Source organism: Cibotium barometz, chromosome 13 (genome assembly GCF_041138505.1).
Source record: "Cibotium barometz isolate CiBa-2024 chromosome 13, ASM4113850v1, whole genome shotgun sequence".
In the NCBI taxonomy this organism is placed as follows: Eukaryota; Viridiplantae; Streptophyta; class Polypodiopsida; order Cyatheales; family Cibotiaceae; genus Cibotium; species Cibotium barometz.
The window spans coordinates 41,356,615-41,377,846 of NC_141058.1; the positions used below are offsets into that span (position 1 = coordinate 41,356,615).

The 21,232-nt window shown below is 52.8% G+C and overlaps 1 protein-coding gene across 1 annotated transcript in view; it reads right to left on the bottom strand.

Annotated features, from left to right (window-relative positions):
- LOC147632690 (histone acetyltransferase HAC1-like) overlaps positions 1-21,232 on the bottom strand; it is a 131,967-nt gene that overhangs the window by 14,079 nt on the left and 96,656 nt on the right. The gene's annotated exons all lie outside the window — the stretch shown is intronic.

Sequence of the window (21,232 nt, forward strand, 5' to 3'; positions counted from 1 at the left end):
AAAAGCCGAGATCCTGCGGGCCTGACGACTAGCCCAGAGCCGAGCCCAGAAATCCTCCAGGAACTCCTGTGATAGTCCCTGCAATCGCCAATGCCCCGCTGCCGCTGGAGAAACCGTCCTCCTCGCCGTCAAAATATGCCGTCCCAGCCGAACAGTATACTGGAAAAATGTGATCTCTGTGGCCTCAAGGGATGCATAAGGATCATGCCACTCGTACTCTCCGGGGTCCCACTGTAGCCAGGCCAAGGGGCGCGCTGCATATGCCCATATACGCCAATCCGGGAGCACGTCAGCAGGGTCGGGGTCAATATGCCACTTCCGAGAAGCGGCAGCCACTACCCGAATCCTCTGAAAGGTGCACTCTGCAACCAAAGGCGACTCCACCTCCACTCTCTGGAGTCGGCCCTCATCCTGAATCTCATAATAGAGGCATCTGCCATCCTCAGTGCTAGCTCTGACAGCAATCAGGATCTCCAACTGTGTAAAGGCTCCCATCCACCGTGGGGCCACTGGCTCGAGAGGTGTGAACCACTCCTCTGAAAGTGCCTCCTGAATATCATCCCTCATAATCAACCCCCCTCTGAAGTGACTCAGCCTCTCCACCTGGGTCTCCTCTGGTAGACTGCAGAAAGCCTGCCAGTCTCCAAAACTACGAGCTGGGCCTGCCGCTAAAGGTCCCCAGGCTAGACGAGGCCGAGAACCCAGCATATGACCCTGCTCTGTACGAACCGCTGGGCTCCAGATGAGCGGCTGCCTGGCCCGCTCCTCAACACAAGAAGGATGCCGCTGAGAGAGCCTCGGTCTCAGCAGCTCCCAAGCTCTCAGGAGACTCAAAGCAAATCTGTCCTCCCATCCTCTACTGAGGCCTGTCCTCCTCATCTCTATGAAGATCCAGCGAAGCTCTGGTGCCCAAGTACCCCCTGCAGGAGGCGCCCGGGCCTGCAGTCGCTGCAAGAGGAGCTCTTTCCAAGGCTCAGCGCCTGGAAGCAACCCCCGAACAATAAGCTTCCCCAATAAGGCTCTACTCTGATCGACTGGATCTATAATGCCCAAACCGCCCTGAGCCAGCGGAAGTGTAATAACTGCCCATGCAACCTTTGCCCGAGCTGGCTGACCGTCCCGCCCAGACCACAGAAAGTTCCTGATCAGCCTCTGTACCTGGCTGATGCAAGAGCTCGAGAAAATCCAGCAAGACGTAATGTACCACATAGTCGCTAACAGCACCTGATTTGCCACCACCACCCTCCCAGCCAAGGATAGTCGAGCTGTACTCCAATACAATAGCTTCTTCCGAATGCTCAGAAGAAGCGGGGCAATTTGCTGCTCAGGTGACAAATCGAGGCCAATCTGGCATCCCAAATACCGCACTGCTGTGCCGGGAGGAATCCATCTAAAACCGGGGTCCGGACTCCATGCCGGAGTGGGAGCACTACTGATCCAAAAGGCCACTGTCTTGCGCCAATTGATCAATGCTCCCGAAGCTGCACTAAAAACCTGGAGCGACTGCTCTGCCCGAATAAGATTGGCCTCTTGGCCATGCAAAAATAAGCCCGTGTCGTCTGCAAACTCAGCATCAAGCAAATCCTCCCCCCGGACTGGGAGCTGAAGTCCTCTCAAACCAACCTCCTCTGCCGTCAAATACATACTCATAGCCTCCGCAAAGAAGAGAAAAAGGAAAGGGGCGAGAGGACACCCCTGACGGACTGATCTGGTCAGCTCAAAACTCGGCCCCCGACCTCCTGCAATCAGCACCTGGCTGCGAGCTGTGGAATACAAAGCTGCCACCCCTCTGATCCATCCTGGCTCAAAGCCCAGGCGAAGCATAGTGCCCTCTAAGAATCCCCAATCAACTCTATCGTATGCCTTCTCAAAATCGAGAAGCATCACGACCAAGTCCTCGCCAAGAAACCTAGCTCGGGCCGTCGCCTCCCAGAAAGTAAAGATGTTGTCAAGGATACTGCGCTCCTTGACAAATCCTGTCTGAGTAGCATGAATCAACTCCCCCAGGAAGGGCTGGATCCTCAAACTCAAGGCCTTTGCCAAGACCTTGTAGACAGTATTGAGGATCGTAATAGGCCTCCAATGCCGAATATCATCTGATACTCCCTCTCCCTTGGGGATAAGATAGATCAAGCCCTCGGAAAAGCTCTGCGGCATCACCCCAGTGTCCAAAACATGCTGAAAGCCCCTGCGGAGGCCTGGCCCCAAAAGGTCCCAATAGCGCATAAAAAAGGCCGGCGTCAGTCCGTCCTCCCCTGGGCAACTATGTCGCGGCAGGACCCTCAAGGCCTCGGCAAGCTCAATCTCTAACAGAGGCGCACCTAGAACTGTGCGCATATGGTCTGTGACCCTCCTCTGCACATGGGCCCACACCGTCTGTCTGCATACATCTCGATCCTCAGTGGCTGGCTCCGCTGAAAGCAAGTCACGATAAAAAGCAGTGGCAATGGCTCTGATCTCCCCGAGCTCAGTAGCTATCGATCCATCCGGTCTACCAAGCTGGCGAACCCCTGCTCGCGCATGACGGGGTCCAGTGATCTCAAAAAACTCCCCAGTCACTCTATCACCAAGCTGCGTCCACTGAGAGGCCTGACGACGATAGTAAAACTCATGTCTCTGCTCCTCTGCCTCTCTAACCTCCTGGCGTGCCTGGCTCAGCTGGGACGCCACCCACTCACATGCAGGCTGCTGCTCCTGAAGGCGCTGTAGCGAAGCAAGGCTGCGTCTCAGCCGTTGCTCCCGCTCGCGAATCTCTCCCAGTCGTGTCAAAGCTACAGCGTGTAGAAAAGAGCTAAGATCAATGAGTCCCTGGGCACACTGGCCCGCTACATCCTGGTCAGAGCACTGACTATCATGCCAGATCCTCTCAATGTCCTCAGCGAGACTGGGGTCTGCAAGTACCCTCTCTGGGATCCTCAACTGCAAGCTGGGCTCCCGTGTCCCCTCCTCCAAAGTCAGTATAACTGGCGCATGATCTGAAAATGAGGTGCCAGCAAGAATGCCGACGGAGCCCCCTCGCTCCCCCAACCAATCGCCCACATAAAAGCGATCAATCCGAGATAGATTAGTCCCTCCCTGCCGGCGATCCGACCGAGAGAAACTAAGACTGTCCTGAGACCGGGAGAACGCCCCATGCTGCCATGCATCAGTGATCCTCAGTGTCATACAAAACCGGTCCCAAGCTGCAAGCTCCGTGCCGTGCACTGTAACATGACTGCCTCCCACCCTATCTGCCGGGTCCTCAAGCATGTTGAAGTCTCCCCCAACACACCAATGTGCGGCCTCTGGCAATGCATCTGTAACCTGAGTCCAGAACTCTGCTCTGGCACTAGCATGATTGGGCGCATAGATGTTGAGCACACCCAATAGCTCATCATGCATCCTCAGAATGACATACTGTGCTCTACCAGGCACAATGATCCCTCGATCCACAATGGCCTGCCGCCATGCATCTGCAATAACCATGCATACTCCTCCCTGTCCACCCAAAGGACCAAACCCTGCAGACCAGAAAGTGTCCCATCTACCAGGCATCACCGAACCATATCTCCGGATCCTGCTCTCACCCAAGTGGTGCTCCTGCATCATCAGAATGTCAATGCTGCCACCAACCAGGCATCTCTGTAGCTCCTGCCTCAAGCAGCCTCGATAGCGTATAAAGTGTGCTCCGCCAAGGCCCTGTACATTCCATGAGATGATCCTCATGGATGTCCTACTGAGGTGGATGCTGTCTCAGCCGTGCGGCGGGCCTTCGCAAGCGGCTTGGATGGAGAGTAGTCCCCATCCGAACGGCTGCGAGTCTGCCCACCCGGTGTACTGCAAGAATCCCGGATCAGGCGCCAGTGGCTGTGACCCATGGCGACCGCCTCCTGCTCTGACATAGTAACCTCGTGAATACTCACATATCCTGGGTCGCGTGCCAAAGCTGCAACTATGCGCACGACCAAATGCCGAATCCCGGATGTATCCACACTCCCGGGATCCAAGACAAAATGAGCCAACTCCCAAAGTCGGCCTAGCACATCTGTAACCTCCAAATCGCTCATGTGATGAGAAAACTCAACTGCCTGAGTCTTCAACGTGCTGAGAGCGAGCTCTAGAGTCCACTCCCGGTCACAAGGTCCACATAGAGGGAACGAGAAGGCCACCGCTGAGTCTAGTGCCTCCTCCCCGCGGGCCGGAGGTATCACTACATGCACTCGGATGGGTGCTGGCTCATGGGGGCCCTCTGCTCCAAAAAGCCGTGTGAAGGTATAATCAAACGCCGCCGAGCGCTGTCGAATGCCGAGGCGACTCAGCCGACTGCGGATAGATGAAATCCGTGAGGCCCTAATCGGCATAGGTCTCCTCTGTGATGCTCGAGCGAGGTCAGTGCTCAGCGCCCTCCGGACTGCAGGTGAGCGCCAGGGAGCTGCCAGGACCTCCCGGGAAGGCGAGGCGGGCGGAGGGGGAGGAGGGGGAGGCGAGGGAGGAGGAGAGGGAGCCGCTGCCGAGACCGGAGCGGGGGCGGGAGGAGGCGATGGTGGAAGCGAGGCGGTGGGAGGGGATGGGTGTGGGGGAGGTGAAGGAGGGGGAGCTGGCATCTCCTGGTCCTCGGTCGCTGCAGGGGTCTCCTCCTGAAGGGGAGCAAATCTGTTCCTCACGGGAACCCAGTGAGGCTAAGACTGTGGCTGCTGCTGCAGCGGTACCTGGGCGTGCTGCTGTGGCTGTCTCCCTCGACGGCGCCCCTGTCCAGGCTGCCACTCCGAGGTCTCTGTGGCCTGAGCAGGTGTCCCTGAGGCCTGCCGAGCCGAATCTGTGGGCGGGCCATCCGTGGCCTGCTGCTGTGGTGAGGGCCGAGGTCTCCTGCGAGGGCAGGCCTTGGCCAAATGACCGACCTGCCTGCAAATGAAGCACTGGTTCGGGAGCCCGGAGAACTCCACTCTCTGATCTATCCACCCCCCCCCTATCCTAGGTAGCTGAATGACCTTAGGAAGGGAGGAGATGTCAGATACCAACACTCTGACTGAAGGTAGCCCAGCTGCTCTGGCCACCACTGAAGCTGCTGAGGGGCCCGTCTCAAGAACCGAGCCCACCAATGCTCCGAGCCTGGAGAGGAGCGGAAGATACTCCCGGCGGAGACCAGGGAAACAAACTGTAATATGGAAGAGGCGCTCTCCCTGCTCCGCCGCAGCTGGGTCAAATCCATGCTGCCAAGGCCTGAAGAAAGCCCGAGCACCCCTGATATCCAGAGGACTCATGGCAAGGACCTTGGCAACGCTCTGGGCGGCCTCGAACTCGATCTGATAATGTCCCCGGCCCAAGAGCTGTACATCCAGGATCTTGCCCACATCTGCAAGAAGGCGAGCCTGAAGTAGATCCCTGATCTCCCCTCTGCTGGGGCGAGTGCCGACTATACGGCAGATGGTGGAGTGAGCCTGAAGGCGTTCCACCTCTGCGGTGAGGCTCGCTTCCTCTTCCGGCGAAAGAGAAAGCCTGATGGGGATGACCTCGGGGGCGGGCGAGGGGGCTGCGGAAGAGTCCCTCTGAGGCGAGGCGGGAGGAGTCTCCATCAGAGTCTGAAGCTCAAGCGAAGGCGAGGCGAAAGCGGAAAACCTGCAAGAAGCGGGCTGCACACCAAGAGGCGGAAGGACGGATGACGATGAGGAAAAAAAAACAAAAACCCCCAAGGGGTGAAAAGCAGCACGACAGAGGAGGGAGGGGGGGGGGGCGAATGAACGGAGGAGAGGCCCAGAGGGGGGGGGCGGCGACAACTCGAGAAGGAGGGGGGCGGGGCGCTGCTGAATGGAGGCGGGCGTGAGGGGGCGAAGAGGCGGGGGGGCGAACAGGCGGCAGCGGGGGGGGGATGGCGAACAGGCGGCAGCGGGGAGGGGGGCGAACTGGCGAAGAGGGGGGGGAGGCGCAGCGGCGAGAAAGGAGGGGGGGGCGGCGCAGCAGCGAGGAAGGAGAGGGGGGGCGCAGCGACGAGCAGAGGGGAGCAAGCGGGGGGCGGAAGGAAAAAAGGGGCGCGAGGAGGGGGGGGGAGCGAAGGTGCGCAGAGCAGGGTGGAACGGGAGCTTCAGCGAGCGAGCGTGGTCTTTTTCAGCAAACCGGCCGCAACTGAAGAAATTTGTAATGACCCTCTGGAAATTATCATGTCAGGTCCTGCCTCTTGGTATGCTGTCTCAATAATGGTGGCTTTCATTTCCACCACCCAGAATTAAGAACAAGGCTGAGAGATGGATACTATGTGATGGATCCTGAGAAAGCAGTCCAGCTAGTGAATGAGAACATCATCTGTGTGTGCACGATTCTAGGTTCCACATACAATGGGGAGTTTGAAGATGTGAAGCGTTTGAATGATCTGCTTGAGAAAAAGAACAAGGAAACAGGATGGGACACTCCAATTCATGTGGATGCGGCCAGCGGTGGTTTTGTGGTACCATTTTTGTACCCGGAGATAGAGTGGGATTTTAGGTTACCATGTGTGAGGAGCATCGATGTGAGTGGTCACAAGTATGGCCTCGTGTACGTAGGGATTGGGTGGGTAACATGGAAGAGCAAGAAAGACCTGCCAGAGGAGCTCATCTTCCACGTGAACTACCTTGGGGCAGACCAGCTCACCTTCACTCTCAATTTCTCCAAAGGAGCTAGCCAAATCATTGCACAGTACTATCAGCTCATCCGTCTAGAGTTTGAGGGTTACAAGAGTATAATGGACAATTGCCGTTCCAATGCCAAGATGTTGTGTGACGGGATTCTCAAGACTGGGAAGTTTGATGTTTTGTCAAAGGAGGTGGGCGTGCCAGTGGTGGCATTCTCTCTCAAGGATAAGAGCGAACACGATGAGTCTGAGATTATAGACAACCTTCGCAGGTATGGTTGGATTGTGCTGCCTACACTATGGCTCCCGGATGCACAGCATGTGAGTCTACTGAAGGTGGTGATTAGAGAGGACTTCAGCTGCACCTTAGCGCAGACGCAAGGTGGCAGCTTGCGTGGCATGCGAAAGAGTCTTTTAAAAAAAGAAAATTTCCGATTAATAAGCTAAAATAAAGGAGGCGCAGTGTATTCGAAACTGGGAAAATTCGATATTTTAGCTGCAGAAGGTGAGGAGCCCGATTCTCTTGCGGGAAAGGAAAATAACCAGCAAAACGGCGCATACAAGGGGGATATATATGCAGAAACGGGGAGGAAGAAAAAACCAGAGAGGGAATTTTGCAGAGTATCTCGTTTTGTGAGGATTACTTCTGTTCAAACCTGTAGGGGTTTGAATTAAAGAGTATTTGAAGCTCTTTTAATGAATCCATTTCTAAAAATTCCAAAAAATGAACGAGATGCTGCCTGGCGAGTGGAATCTGGGCTTTTTTCAGATCATTGGATTGAAAAAATGTGAAGCTTTTGCAATGTTCCTTATACAGAGATAAGTTTTTTTTAATAAATACGATTTCTAAATTATAAAAGCTTGGGAGGATGGAGTTCTGAGTATATAAGTTTTTTTTATTCCCTTTTGTAATCTTAAAATAACCATGGTTTTGGAGAACTTCTGGGATTGGTGATCTTTGAAAGTTGTAAGCTTCAAAACAAAGGAGAAAATTCCGGTTTTGAAATTTTAGTGGGCACATGAAGAGAATGATGTGTTACATTCTATCTATTGCTTCTTTGTGAAATGATGGAAATTATAAGCAGGTCTTTTTGACAAGTTCAATTTTCGTCTTGAAGTTGTGAAGATGGCAACATGCAAAATATGTGATGTGCAAGTTCACATGTATTGGGAACTTGTTGAAGTCTATGTGATGCCAATATGTGACAATGTATATGGCATTTGGATAAAGGGTCAGGAGATCTATGCTTGGTTCTGGTCATGCTCTTGATACACATTTTATGTGCAATCATCAAGCTGAATTTGGGGATGTATTGAAGTGAATTGGCACATGTACATGTCATCAAAAAGGGAGATGTCTTATGCTCCTTGAAGAGTTATTTATTTTGTTTCCTTGCTGGGATTTTGGAAGCTACTCTCACAGCCAGAAGTCTCGTACTTTCCCAGCGATACCGCCCCGTCACGACAACGCATGATTGGCTGCTATCCCAATGGGTTGACTGGAAATCTGAAACCCCACACATCAAGTATCAATGAAGGAGATCCCATCAAGTAGTCCACTATGCTCGCTCCCCCTTTAGAGTTCCAATGTGTGAGAGCATTTGATCCCTGCCATCTCGATAGGCCATTGTATATGACCAACCCATGTGCACTCCCAACTGTGAGAAATGCCTACCATAATCTGTAATCTCTCCCTCATCCTGTGTTGATCTCTGCAACCCTACATCCTCTGTCGTGATCTCCAGGTACATAGCCTCCTGAGTATCTACAGCTCTGTTTGCTATGTGCTTGTACCTGCATTAAGTCTCCCAATAGTAATGTCTCCCAGGCTGGCAAACCTCGTGATATCATCATATAGTGGAGTATAGGGCAACTCTCCTGATGGTGCAAACCTGGAGTGCGCTGGGGGAAAAGTATCATACCACCACATATAGCTCGCAAAGCCCCTCTCTGCATACTCGGACCCACATGTACCTTGCATCTGCATCTCTATGTACCACATGTATTTTGTCATGAAGTTCCTCCCTGAAAATTACTGCCACTCCTCCAGATCCTTTGGTACCTCCCACTGTCCGTGGTTAAGGGTGGAACACTGATTTCCATCTATAACCCTGCACGTCAGGAAGCCTCTTGTTTGTGCCTCCGTATACATAGCAATATCACTGTGTCTGAAAGTATCCTCAAAGCATCCTGCATCTGTTCTAAGGGCTCCATTGCAATTCCACACCGTGAATCGCAAGGTCTCATAGGCCATGCACCGTCAGTTGGACCTCCTCTCCGTAATGATGACTCCGCCATCTCTGTATACCGCCCATTTCTCCTCTTTCCTTGCCTCAAGCACACGCCGTATGTGTTCCTTGCGGTGTAGGGTCCTCATCCAAATAAATCTTTTCCCCCTTAAGGACCATCCTTTTGGAGAGGAAGGCCTTCTTCTTCTCCACATCACCAAACCTGATGATCGATATCTTCTCCCTGGTTTCATCTCTGCCTACTCAGGCTCCAGCAATGGGTACATCAGTGGCTCCAATTTTTGTTGCAAGAGCTTTTGCATCCTCTTGGGGATTTCCCTTGTCTTCCCAACCAACTATGCGTACATGTAAGGCACGTGCCCGTCTCTTGGCTTCCTCTTCCAATGTAGCATTCATCACCTCACTTTATTGACTGGTGTATCCTTCTGCTGCTTTACTACTTCAATCCATGGCCTGACTTCCTCAATTTGTTTCTTCATGGCACTGGCAATTTCAGCCCATGAATGCATTTCCTTCTCACCCGTAGCCACTTTTGCCTTACATGATTCCAAAGTGCTTTGCATTTTTGTGATGTCTTTTTTTTTTTTCGTGGTCAGCCATGTCTTCAAGGTGCCTTCGCACGATGCAACCCCTGTGCCAATCTCCCAGAGCATGTCATCCTTGCATTTCTGCATCTCTTTTTTTATTTCCGTGTGCATCAAGGCTTGGGCTAATTCCATTTCAACCCGTACTTGGGCTTGCATTTCTCCCTTCAATTGGGCATATATCTCTTCCTTCAGCGTTTTGTATATCACTTTCTTTTGGGCATGCATCTGCTCATTCCATTCCTTTTCAAGCTCCTGTCGCATGGTGCTCAACTCTGTCCTTATGTGCAGCTGCACCTCCTCATAAAGGGCGTCATCTCGTCGGGCCATCTTTGCAAGCCTTCGTGACCTAGGGGACATGATCCCTTCCCTCAGTCTTCTACGGTAGGCGTTTGGTGCCTTCGTGGGGGTGTGGAGGATTGTTTCACCATCCTGTTCTGCCTCCTGGGATTGAGACATGTTTCCCCCTAGTTACTACCTTGGGGGCCTAAGCAAGGGTGGGTGGGAAAAGTGAGGCGCACTGCCTACGCACAGAGCATGACAAATGGCGGGGAGGCACGCTACGCACAGGTGGGTGTGCACAGAGCAGGACAGATCAGATGGCAGGCAGGTAGAGGGCGCTGCGCGTAGGTGGGTGCGCACAGAGCAAGACAGATCGGATGGTGGGTAGGCAGAGGGTGCTGCGCGCAGGTGCCAAGCGGGCAGGCGCGCTACATCACGGGCAGCGCAAATAAGAAAGAAAGAAAGAAAGCGAGAACCTTGTCATAGGCGTGAAGTTTTATCCTTCTTGCCTCCTGAGGTGCTTTGGGGTTCTTTCTTAGTGTCTTTGCTATTCTGAGCTCCATTCCCCCCCTGAGATGATGACTGTTGGGTGGTTGATAAAAACTATTGTTGGGGTTTGGAGCTAGCCTGGAGTTGCTTAGGCTTACCTCCATTTAGCATCATTTCCTGATTCTGAGCGAGAGTGAGAACCTTGTCATAGGACTGCAGCTCAAAATTACTTATAGTAAACCTAATGTTAGTATACGGACCTCGAATAAATTGTTTCAACTTATCCTCCTTTGATATACCTAATTATTGTGCTGATGTGATTACTTTATTAGAGTATGTCAACACGGGTGACTCATTTTGGGAGAGTTTGTAAAACTCATCCTCAAGGTTGGTCATGTACTATGGAGGTAGAAACCGTTTCTTTAGGTTTGTCCCATACATATTGCGAAGTCCTTGTGACTGGGTCCGGGTCTACATGTAGACTCGATCAATGCTACTGCTTCGTCCGAAAGGTGAGGTGTTGCCAAGTGGACTCTATCTTGGGGATCTAAAAGCCTACCCAATGGAAAATATGCTACAAACTGATGAATGAATTGCATTACAGTAGCATGATGACACTTACTATCATATTTACTGAAGTTCGATTGAGCTCGTATGATGGTGGTGGTTGGGGTGGTGGAGGAACTCGCTCCTTGGTTCGCCAATGTAGGGAGAAGAGACAACACATTCGCTTGCATGGCGGCTGTCAACTGCTGGTTTTGGACTTGCATAGCTTCATGTTCAAGCCTTTCTCAGGGAGCTTGGTCTTCCCGTCTTTGGTCTTCCTCAGCCCTATGTTTAGCGTCCTCCACCCTTCGTTCATCCTCACGCCAAGCTTCTTTGGCCGGTCGTTCTTCTGCCTTTTTGCCATTGCTGCTCCATGAGAAGAAATAATTTTTTCAATTTTGAGAGCTTTTTTGGCTTTTCTACTTCTTCTTTGGCTTTTTTAGCTCCTATTACTTTGGCTTTTTTAGCCTCTTCCTCAGCTTTTTTGTCTTTGGCCACTTCTTCTTCTTTGGCCTCTAGTTGTTGCCTTAGCAACCTGTTTTTCTCCAAGAGTAATCTGATGAAGTCTTCATTGCTTTGCGGAAGCGTTTTTGTAGTGTCTTCCCTGTAGATCTCTTCTTCCATATCTTCTTTGTAACTTGCTGACGATGTCTCTCCTCACATTATGGAGGCTAGGGTAGTTTTTCTTGACCATAATTTTACCAACCACAGAATGCTCTCACTTTAGGGTAGCCAAGGTGGGTTACAACCTGCAGCTTTAATACTAATGTAGCATGCAATTGGTTGATCATCGTAACGCACAACAAAGCCTTCTTTATACCTGTGAGCTTATGCAATTCTGCTTTAAAAGAGAGAGGAGAGAAGAGAGAGAGAAGATAGTAGTCGACAATACTGGGTCCCAATTACCCATTGAGGCACCCCCCCCCCCCCTACAAGCAGGAGAGTATTTGCGTAGATTTCTTTGGAGAAATTTTACAATGAATATGAATGATGACTGAGGACTGCCAAACGCAAGGACGAAGTAGAGCGAACGCAGGCTGATCCAGATGCTGTCCAAGCTTCTTTGAATAGCTCTTCAATGACCACTATGCAAGCCCAAACTGAAGGATGCACATATGCTGGCTGAATGCTAAAGAAATTCCTTGAGAAAGCCTTGGGACTGAAGCACACTAAGGTGCTGAGTGCTGAAAGTATGCACAAGAAAAGCCAGAGGCTTTAGGCACACTAGAACTGCTTGGAACTGTTGTAAAACTGATTTGCTGTAAAATGAATTATGCTGAATGATTTGCTTATATATGATTTTTTGATGCTGGTCGGCCAGTAGCATGTTGTCTGCCAGGTCCTGTTTGGACATAAAATGCTTATAAAACATTAAATGCTGGCGCTTTGCTTCTACTGCTGCCCAGCGTGTTGACCGACTGCTTATTGGCCCACGACATGATGCTCTGCAGCCGTTAATGCAGCCCCTTTTGCTGGCCGACAGGGACATGCTAGTTCCCTTATATTGTCGACTGGCTCTATTTGGGGTTCATGGCTGTGCACAGCCCCCAATCAGGCTGTCAACTGGGCAAACAGCCATGTGCTGGCCCATAGGCATGCCTTCCTAGCCTACATGCTTTTGATGCAAACCTATTGCTAAGGTTGACTACTACATGCACTTATCTGATGAATTCTCCAAGTGGATTAGAGGACTGACACATTCAAACTCTCTATGGCTATGGAGACTAACCTACGTAGCTCGTGCCTGACATGTCCCGAACTGGGGCTCACAATGGGGTCACGGCATACGGCAAATATTCCTAAAAAGGTAATCCTACTATATGAATGTTGCCCTAATAAAGAGCCAGTGTGTCACATAGCACTCTCGTGCAGGGTGCATGTGACATCTCGGTTTGGACAAGACGGAGCATAAAGCTTGGTCTACGAGTATATATTCAAAAATCAAAAAGTCTTTTTAAGGATGCAAGGTTCAAAGTGTAGAAAAGTCTAGAAGGTGTCGAGGCTTTTGTTGATGTTAACAGCTCGCTGAAGCTCCCGCCCCTCCCTGCTCGCGCTACCTGCACACCTGCGCCCCCTGCCTACCTACCTGCTCGTCCCCTCGCGCCCCCCTCATTCCTCGCACCTCCCCTTGGCCCCCCCGCCTGCCTTCGCTGTTGCGCCCCCCTCCCTCGCTGCACTGCCCGCCGCCCCTCCTATTGCCCCCCCCCCCCCCCCGCCTGCCTTCGCTACTGCGCCCCCCTCCCTCGCTGCACTGCCCGCCACCCCTCCTCGCCTTCGCGCCCCGTCCCCCCCCCTCCGCCAGCTCTTTCTCCACCCCACCCCTCTTGCGCGCAGCTCCCGCCCCCCCCCCCCCCCCCCCCCCCCCCCGGGCTTCTCCTTCGCCGCTTCACCCCCCCTCCCTTTTCTTGCTGGCTTCCGCCCCCAGGGGGGTTTTTCCTTTTTCTCTGGCCTTCGTCGTCCGCCTCTCTGTGTGCAGCTCCGTTCTTGCAAGATCTCCGCTTTCGCCTCGCCTTCGCCATAGCTTCAGACTCTGATGGAGGCTCCTCCTGCCCCGCCTCAAAGGGACTCATCCGCAGCCCCCTCGCCCGCCCCTGAGGACACCCCCATCAGGCTTTCTCTTTCGCCAGAAGAGGAAGCGAGCCTCACCGCAGAGGTGGAACGCCTCCAGGCTCATTCCACCATCTGCCGTATAGTCGGCACTCGCCCCAGCAGAGGGGAGATCCGGGATCTTCTCCAGGCCCGCCTTCTTGCAGATGTGGGCAAGATCCTGGACGTACAGCTACTGGGCCGTGGACATTACCAGATCGAGTTCGAGACCACTCAGAGCGTGGCCAAGGTCCTTGCCATGAGTCCCCTTGACATCAGGGGTTCTCGGGCTTTCTTCAGACCTTGGCAGCATGGCTTTGACCCAGCAGCGGGCTGAGCAGGGAGAGCGCCTTTTCCATGTTACAGTTTGCTTCCCTGGACTCCGCCGGGAGTATCTTCCGCTCCTCTCTAGGCTAGGAGCATTGGACTAGAGACTGGCCCCACAGCAGCTTCAGTGGTGGCCAGAGCAGCTGGGCTACCTTCGGTCAAAGTTTTGGTATCTGACATCTCCTCCCTTCCTAAGGTCATTCAGCTACCTAGGATAGGGGGGGGATGGATTGATCAGAGAGTGGAGTTCTCGGGGCTCCCGAACCAGTGCTTCATTTGCAGGCAGGTCGGTCATCTGGCCAAGGCTTGCCCTCGCAGGAGACCCCGACCCTCACCACAGCAGCAGGCCCCTGATGGCCCGCCCACAGATGCGGCTCGGCAGGCTGCCTCTCCGGGACACCTGCTCAGGCCGCAGAGACCTCGGAGTGGCAGCCTGGACAGCGGCGCCGCCGAGGGAGACAGCCACAGTAGCACGCCCAGAGACCGCTGCAGCAGCAGCCACAGTCTCAGCCTCACTGGGTTCCCGTGAGGAACAGCTTTGCTCCCCTCCAGGAGGAGACCCCTGCGGTGACGACTGAGGACCAGGAGATGCCAGCACCCCCTCCTTGGCTGGACTAATGGATCCCTAAAATGAGATTTAATTCTGTTATGGTACGATAGATGAAGTAAATCCAGGATAAAAATTCGCTTCCACCTTCGCCTCCTCCCGTCCCCGCTCCGGTTTCGGCAGCGGCTCCCTCTCCACCCCCCTCGGCCCCCCCCCTCCTCCCCCCCCGCCCGCCTCACCTTCCTGGGAGGCCCTGGCAGTCCCCTGGCGTTCACCTGCAGTCCGGAGGGCGCTGAGCACCGACCTCGCTCGAGCATCACAGAGGAGACCTACCATGCCGATTCGGGCTTCACGGATATCATCTATCCGCAGTCGGCTGAGTCGCCTCGGCATTAGACAGCGCTCGGAGGCTTTTGATTATGCCTTCACATGGCTTTTTGGAGCAGAGGGCCCCCATGAGCCGGCACCCATCCGAGTTCATGTAGTGATACCTCCGGCCCGCGGGGAGGAGGCACTTGATTCAGCGGTGGCCTTCTTGTTCCCTCTATGTGGCCCTTGCGACCGGGAGTGGACTCTAGAGCTCGCTCTTAGCACTTTGAAGACTCAGGCAGTTGAGTTTTCTCATCATGTGAGCGATCTGGAGGTGACAGATGTGATAGGCCGACTATGGCAGTTGGCTCATTTTTTCTTGGATCCCGGGAGTGTGGATGCCTCAGGGATTCGTCATTTGGTCGTTCGCATAGTGACAGACTTAGCACGCAACCCTGGATATGTATGTATACACGAGGTTGCTCTGTCAGAGCAGGAGGCAGTCGCCATGGGCCACAGCCACTGGCGCCTGATCCGTGATTCTTGCAGTACACCGGGTGGGCAGATTCGCAGCCGCTCGGATGGGGACTACTCTCCATCCAAGCCGCTTGCGAAGGCCCGCCGTACGGCTGAGACAGCATCCACCTCAGCAGGTCATCCATGAGGATCATCTCATGGAATGTACAGGGCCTTGGCGGAGCACATTTTATACGCTATCGTGGTTGCTTGAGGCAGGAGCTTCAGAGATGCCTGGTTGGTGGCAGCATTGATATTTTGATGATGCAGGAGCACCACTTGGGTGAGGGCAGGATCCGGAGATATGGTTCGGTGATGCCTGGCAGATGGGACACCTTTTGGTCTGCAGGGTTTGGTCCTTTGGGTGGACAGGGAGGAGTATGCATGGTCATTGTAGATGTATGGCGGCAGGCCATTGTGGATCGAGGGATCATTGTGCCTGGTAGAGCACAGTATGTCATTCTGAGGATGCATGATGAGCTATTGGGCGTGCTCAACCTCTATGCGCCCAATCATGCTAGTGCCAAAGCAGAGTTCTGGACCCAGGTTACGGATGCATTGCCAGAGGCCGCACATTGCTGTGTCGGGGGAGACTTCAACATGCTTGAGGACCCGGCCGATAGGGTGGGAGGCAGTCATGTTACAGTGCACGGCACGGAGCTTGCAGCTTGGGACCGGTTTTGCATGTCACTAGGATCACTGATGCATGGCAGCATGGGGCCTTCTCCCGCTCTCAGGACAGTCTTAGTTTCTCTCGGTCGGATCGCCGGCAGGGAGGGACTAATCTATCACGGATTGATCGCTTTTATGTGGGCGACTGGTTAGGGGAGCGAGGGGGCTCCGTCGGCATTCTCGCTAGCACCTCATTTTCAGATCATGCGCCAGTTATCTTGATATTGGAGGAGAGGACACGGGAGCCCAGCTTGCAGTTGAGGATCCCAGAGAGGGCACTTACAGATCCCAGTCTCGCTGAGGACATTGAGAGGATCTGGCATGATAGTCAGTGCTTTGACCAGGATGCAGCAGGCCAGTGTGCCCAGGGACTCATCGAGCTTAGGTCTTTTCTGCACGCTGCAGCTTTGACACGGCTGGGAGAGATTCGCGAGCGGGAGCATCGGCTGAGACGCAGCCTTGCTTCGCTACAGCGCCTTCAGGAGCAGCAGGCTGCATGTGAGTGGGTGGCGTCACAGCTGAGCCAGGCACGCCAGGAGGTTAGAGAGGCAGAGGAGCAGAGACATGAGTTTTACTATCGTCGTCAGGCCTCTCAGTGGACGCAGCTTGGTGATAGAGTGACTGGGGAGTTTTTTGAGATCACTGGACCCCGCCATGCTCGAGCAGGAGTCCGTCAGCTTGGTAGACCGGATGGATCCGTAGCTACTGAGCCCGGGGAGATCAGAGCCATTGCCACTGCATTCTATAGAGACCTACTTTCAGCGGAGCCAGCCACTGAGGATCGATATGCTTGCAGACAGACTAACTGGGCCCATGTGCAGAGGAGGGTCACAGATCGTATGCGTACAGTTCTTGGTGCACCTCTTTCAGAGATTGAGCTTGCCGAGGCCTTGAGGGTCCTGCCGCGACATAGTTGCCCAGGGGAGGACGGACTGACGCCGGCCTTTTTTAGCGCTATTGGGACCTTTTGGGGCCAGGTCTCCGCAGGGGCTTTCAGTATGTTTTGGACACTGGGGTGATGCCACAGAGCTTTTCAGAGGGCTTGATCTTTCTTATCCCCAAGGGGGAGGGAGTATCAGATGATATTCGGCATTGGAGGCCTATTACGATCCTCAATATTGTCTACAAGGTCTTAGCGAAGGCCTTGAGTTTGAGGATCCAGCCCTTCCTGGGGGAGTTGATTCATGCTACCCAGACAGGATTCGTCAAGGAGCGCAGTATCCTTGGCAACATCTTTACTTTCTGGGAGGCGACGGCCCGAGCTAGATTTCTTGGCGAGGACTTGGTTGTGATGCTTCTCGATTTTGAGAAGGCATACGATAGAGTTGATTGGGGTTTCTTAGAGGGCACTATGCTTCGCCTGAGCTTTGAGCCAGGATGGATCAGAGGGGTGGCGGCTCTGTATCCCAGAGCTCGTAGCCAGGTGTTGATTGCAGGAGGACGAGGGCCGAGTTTTGAGCTGACCAGATCAGTCCGTCAGGGGTGTCCCCTCGCCCCTTTTCTTTTTCTCTTCTTTGCGGAGGCTATGAGCATGTATTTGACAGCAGAGGAGGTTGGTTTAAGAGGACTCCAGCTCCCAGTCCGGGGGGAGGACCTGCTCGATGCTTAGTTTGCAGACGACACGGGCTTATTTTTGCATGGCCAAGAGGCCAATCTTCTTCGGGCAGAGCAGTCGCTCCAGGTTTTTAGTGCAGCTTCGGGAGCATTGATCAATTGGCGCAAGACAGTGGCCTTTTGGATCAGTAGTGCTCCCACTCCGGCATGGAGCTCGGACCCCGGTTTTAGATGGATTCCTCCTGGCACAGCAGTGCGGTATTTGGGATGCCAGATTGGACTAGATTTGTCACCTGAGCAGCAGATTGCCCCGCTTCTTCTGAGCATTCTCGGACTCCCCCAGCAGGGGGCACTTGGGCACCAGAGATTCGCTGGATCTTCATAGAGATGAGGAGGACAGGCCTCAGTAGAGGATGGGAGGACAGATTTGCTTTGAGCATCTTGAGAGCTTGGGAGCTCAGCGACCTCCTTCTTGTGTTGAGGAGCGGGCCAGACAACCGCTCATCTGGAGCCCAGCGGTTCGCACAGAGCAGGGTCATATGCTGGGTTCTCGGCCTCGTCTAGCCTGGGGACCTTTAGCGGCAGGCCCAGCACGTAGTTTTGGAGACTGGCAGGCCTTCTGCAGTCTCCCAGAGGAGATCCAGGTGGAGAGGCTGAGTCACTTCAGAGGGGGGTTGATTATGAGGGATGATATTCAGGAGGCACTCACAGAGGAGTGGTTCACGCCTTTCGAGCTAGTGGCCCCACGGTGGATGGGAGCCTTTACACAGTTGGAGATCCTGATTGCTGTTAGAGCTTGCACTGAGGATGGCAGATGCCTTTACTATGAGATTCAGGATGAGGGCAGACTTCAGAGAGTGGAGGTGGAGTCGCCTTTGGTTGCAGAGTGCACCTTTCAGAGGATACGGGTAGTGGCCGCCACTTCTCGGAAGTGGCATATTGACCCCGACCCTGCAGATGTGCTCCCGGATTGGCGCACATGGGCATATGCAGCGCGCCCCTTGGCCCGGCTACAGTGGGACCCTGGGGAGTACGAGTGGCATGATCCTTGTGCATCCCTTGAGGCCACAGAGATCACGTTTTTCCAGTATACTGTTCGGCTGGGGCGGCATATTTTGACGGCGAGGAGGATGGTCTCTCCAGCTGCAGCGGGGCATTGGCGGCTACAGGGACTCTCACAGGAGTTCCTGGAGGATTTTTGGGCTCGGCTCTGGGCTAGTCGACAGGCCCGCAGGATCTCGACTTTTCAGTGGCTGGTCGCCCACAGGGGCTCAGCAGTTGGCACCTGGCTTGTTTACAGCGGTCTTCCGACGGCCTGCGTACGATGCGGCCACCCTATGGAGACACAGAGACACTGCCTTTGGGATTGCCCTCAGGTGCAGCAGATTTGGCTGCGGATGCTGCGTATTCTGGCCCCCCTCTCTCCAGAGGGTATGTTTACGTGGGGTGCCGCTGCTTGGTCGACTTCGTCAGGACCTGCTATGGGCTATGAGATGGAGCAAGACAGTCAGGCCATCAGATTCATTAGGGGCCAGCCTCGCCTGGTTCCTGCACCGGATTTCTCGTCCGCCAGCTGGACACAGGAGAGGGATTTACGATGGGAGCTCCTCAGCAGCCTCACCATCTGGTTCACCTGGAGGGCCTGGTGTTTCAGGGCCTTTGAGGGGAGACTGGAGCCACCAGCAGAGAGTGTACGGGGGATTTGGCAGGAGTTGATCCACACCCTGCGAGGACAGTATGACCGCATCCGGGGCGACTCGGATGAGGCGATCTTGCGGCGCCAGGCCTTTCACACCACCTGGCGCAGCGGCCCCTTCTATACCCTACACGCGGGGTCCCCCCGTTGGCACTACAGGCCACCTGTTTGGCTTTTCCCCCCTCCTATTGTATGATATAGCCCCTCAGTTCTTTGTACTGATACTTGTACTTTTCAGCACCTAGGGAGAGTCTCCCTAGGTGCCTTGCTTTGTTCTCTGCTCTGTTTTTCTTGTGAGCAGGAGAGGATCTTTTGTAGCCCTATGGGCGTTTTTATATAACTAATGAAAGGATCTTTTCTCGAAAAAAAAAAAAAAAAAAGGTGTCGAGGCTTTTTGGAGTCTTATAAATTGATGCAAGTCTTCACTCAATAATGTAAGATCTTTTAGTGATATTATACTCTACTTCTTGAGTTTGTACATTTTGTCCTTATGTAAACTTTTCATTACTATTTTAATCAAGCTTAAGCTATTGCATTATCTTTCACATTGCTTCCATGAATTAGCTATGATCCTAGATGAGATTCTTGTTGGAGTGGAGATCAAAGTAGCAACACACACATGCAGCAAGCAAGAAAAGATAGATGGAAGCACAACACTCAAAGTAGATTGATGAGAACGAGTGAAGTACAAGTGAAGTGACATGATAAGTTTACTTATACACTCATAAGAGTGCATACATACGCTCGGGGGAAAAAACCTCCTAAAGAGGAAAAAAATGCCTTGGCTCATTATTAGCCTATGTTCACACATCACTACCATATAAATGGCTATAAATCTCCCCTGTAGTGATGATGTAAACATGTACAGGGATCCTGTGGGCTGATCAATCCCCAAATGGCAATAAGCCCAAACCTTTGCGGAAAGCTTCAAACTTCTCTCGTGAGAGAGACTTCGTGAACATATCTGCCAGATTGTCATGTGTAAAGACACAAGCCAGGCTAATCTCTCTTGCAATGAGCCTCTCCCTGATATAATGATAATGCACCTCAATGTACTTTGTGCGAGCATGAAACACTAGGTTCCCCGCAATGGCTAATGCACTCTCGCTGTTAGTGAAGATGGAGGTGAGGGATAGATGTCCACCAACACCAAGATCTTCAAAAAGACGTCTGAACCATACCCACTCCACAATCGCTAGCTTCATAGCTCGAAATGGCCATTCTTGACTGCTTATTGCTAAGCCATGATATACATGAATCACCAAGGTGAAAGCAAAAGCCACTAGTGGACACTCACGTTTCATAACATCTAAAAGCATGCAACTGAACATTGCTTTCCTTAGCATAGAATAAGCCAAGGGACTTAGTGCCCTGTAAGTATCTGAATACTCGGTTGTTGGTAGCCTACCAATGCTTACTTCTGGGACTGTGCATAAACCTACTGAAACCGGCCTCTGATAGAAAACCAGAGTGCGGTAGATTAGCAATCACCCGTCCACTTGTAGTCTAGATGTGGAAAGAACACAGATTGGAGTTAGAGTGCCCAAATCTGAAAACACAGCGACACCTGTTGGCCCCAAAGCTTGGCGCCCCTTGCGGTATTTCTTTATTCAATTATAATAAAATGAATGGCTGAGTACAACACAAAGATCAGCCAAGAGTTTACACCTGTAAGTCCAATCTGACGGCCCACAAATCCTTCTCAGCACAGAGGATCTATGCACACAGATCTGTGTCTTCAAACAACACACTGTGCTTCCCTCTGATCAGCCAAGATCACTAAGCAGGCCAGCCATGGGCATACATCTGGCATAACTCAAGTGCATGATACATCATCTCAGCTCAAACATACATGTGCTGTCCAAACTCTGTCTCAACCCTTGTCAATCTGCCATACCCCTCCTCTCACAAGGGGCCAGATAACACATATCTGCAACAGACATCAAGCAGTAGAAAGAGAGATAGATGAACAGAAACAGAGCTTACCAAGTTCAGCTCGTGAAACAACACTGGAGGAAGCAACAGCACCAATCTGTACTTGCAGGCACTTGTATCCACAACCCTGCTTCACACGTGTGCTTGTACTTGCCTGTATCCTCCTCCTGATGTTCACTCTCATGCTGTCCTTGAAAATACAGATCTGAAAATCAGCACTGTACCCGTCTGTACCGCCTCGGGATACGTGCCAGGAGTTGTACTTGCACAAACAGTCCACTGTCCACTCTTCTACCTGCCTGTATCTGAGTTCATAGTCCTGTCCAGCATCAGTTTACGCCGCCTACAGCAGTTGTA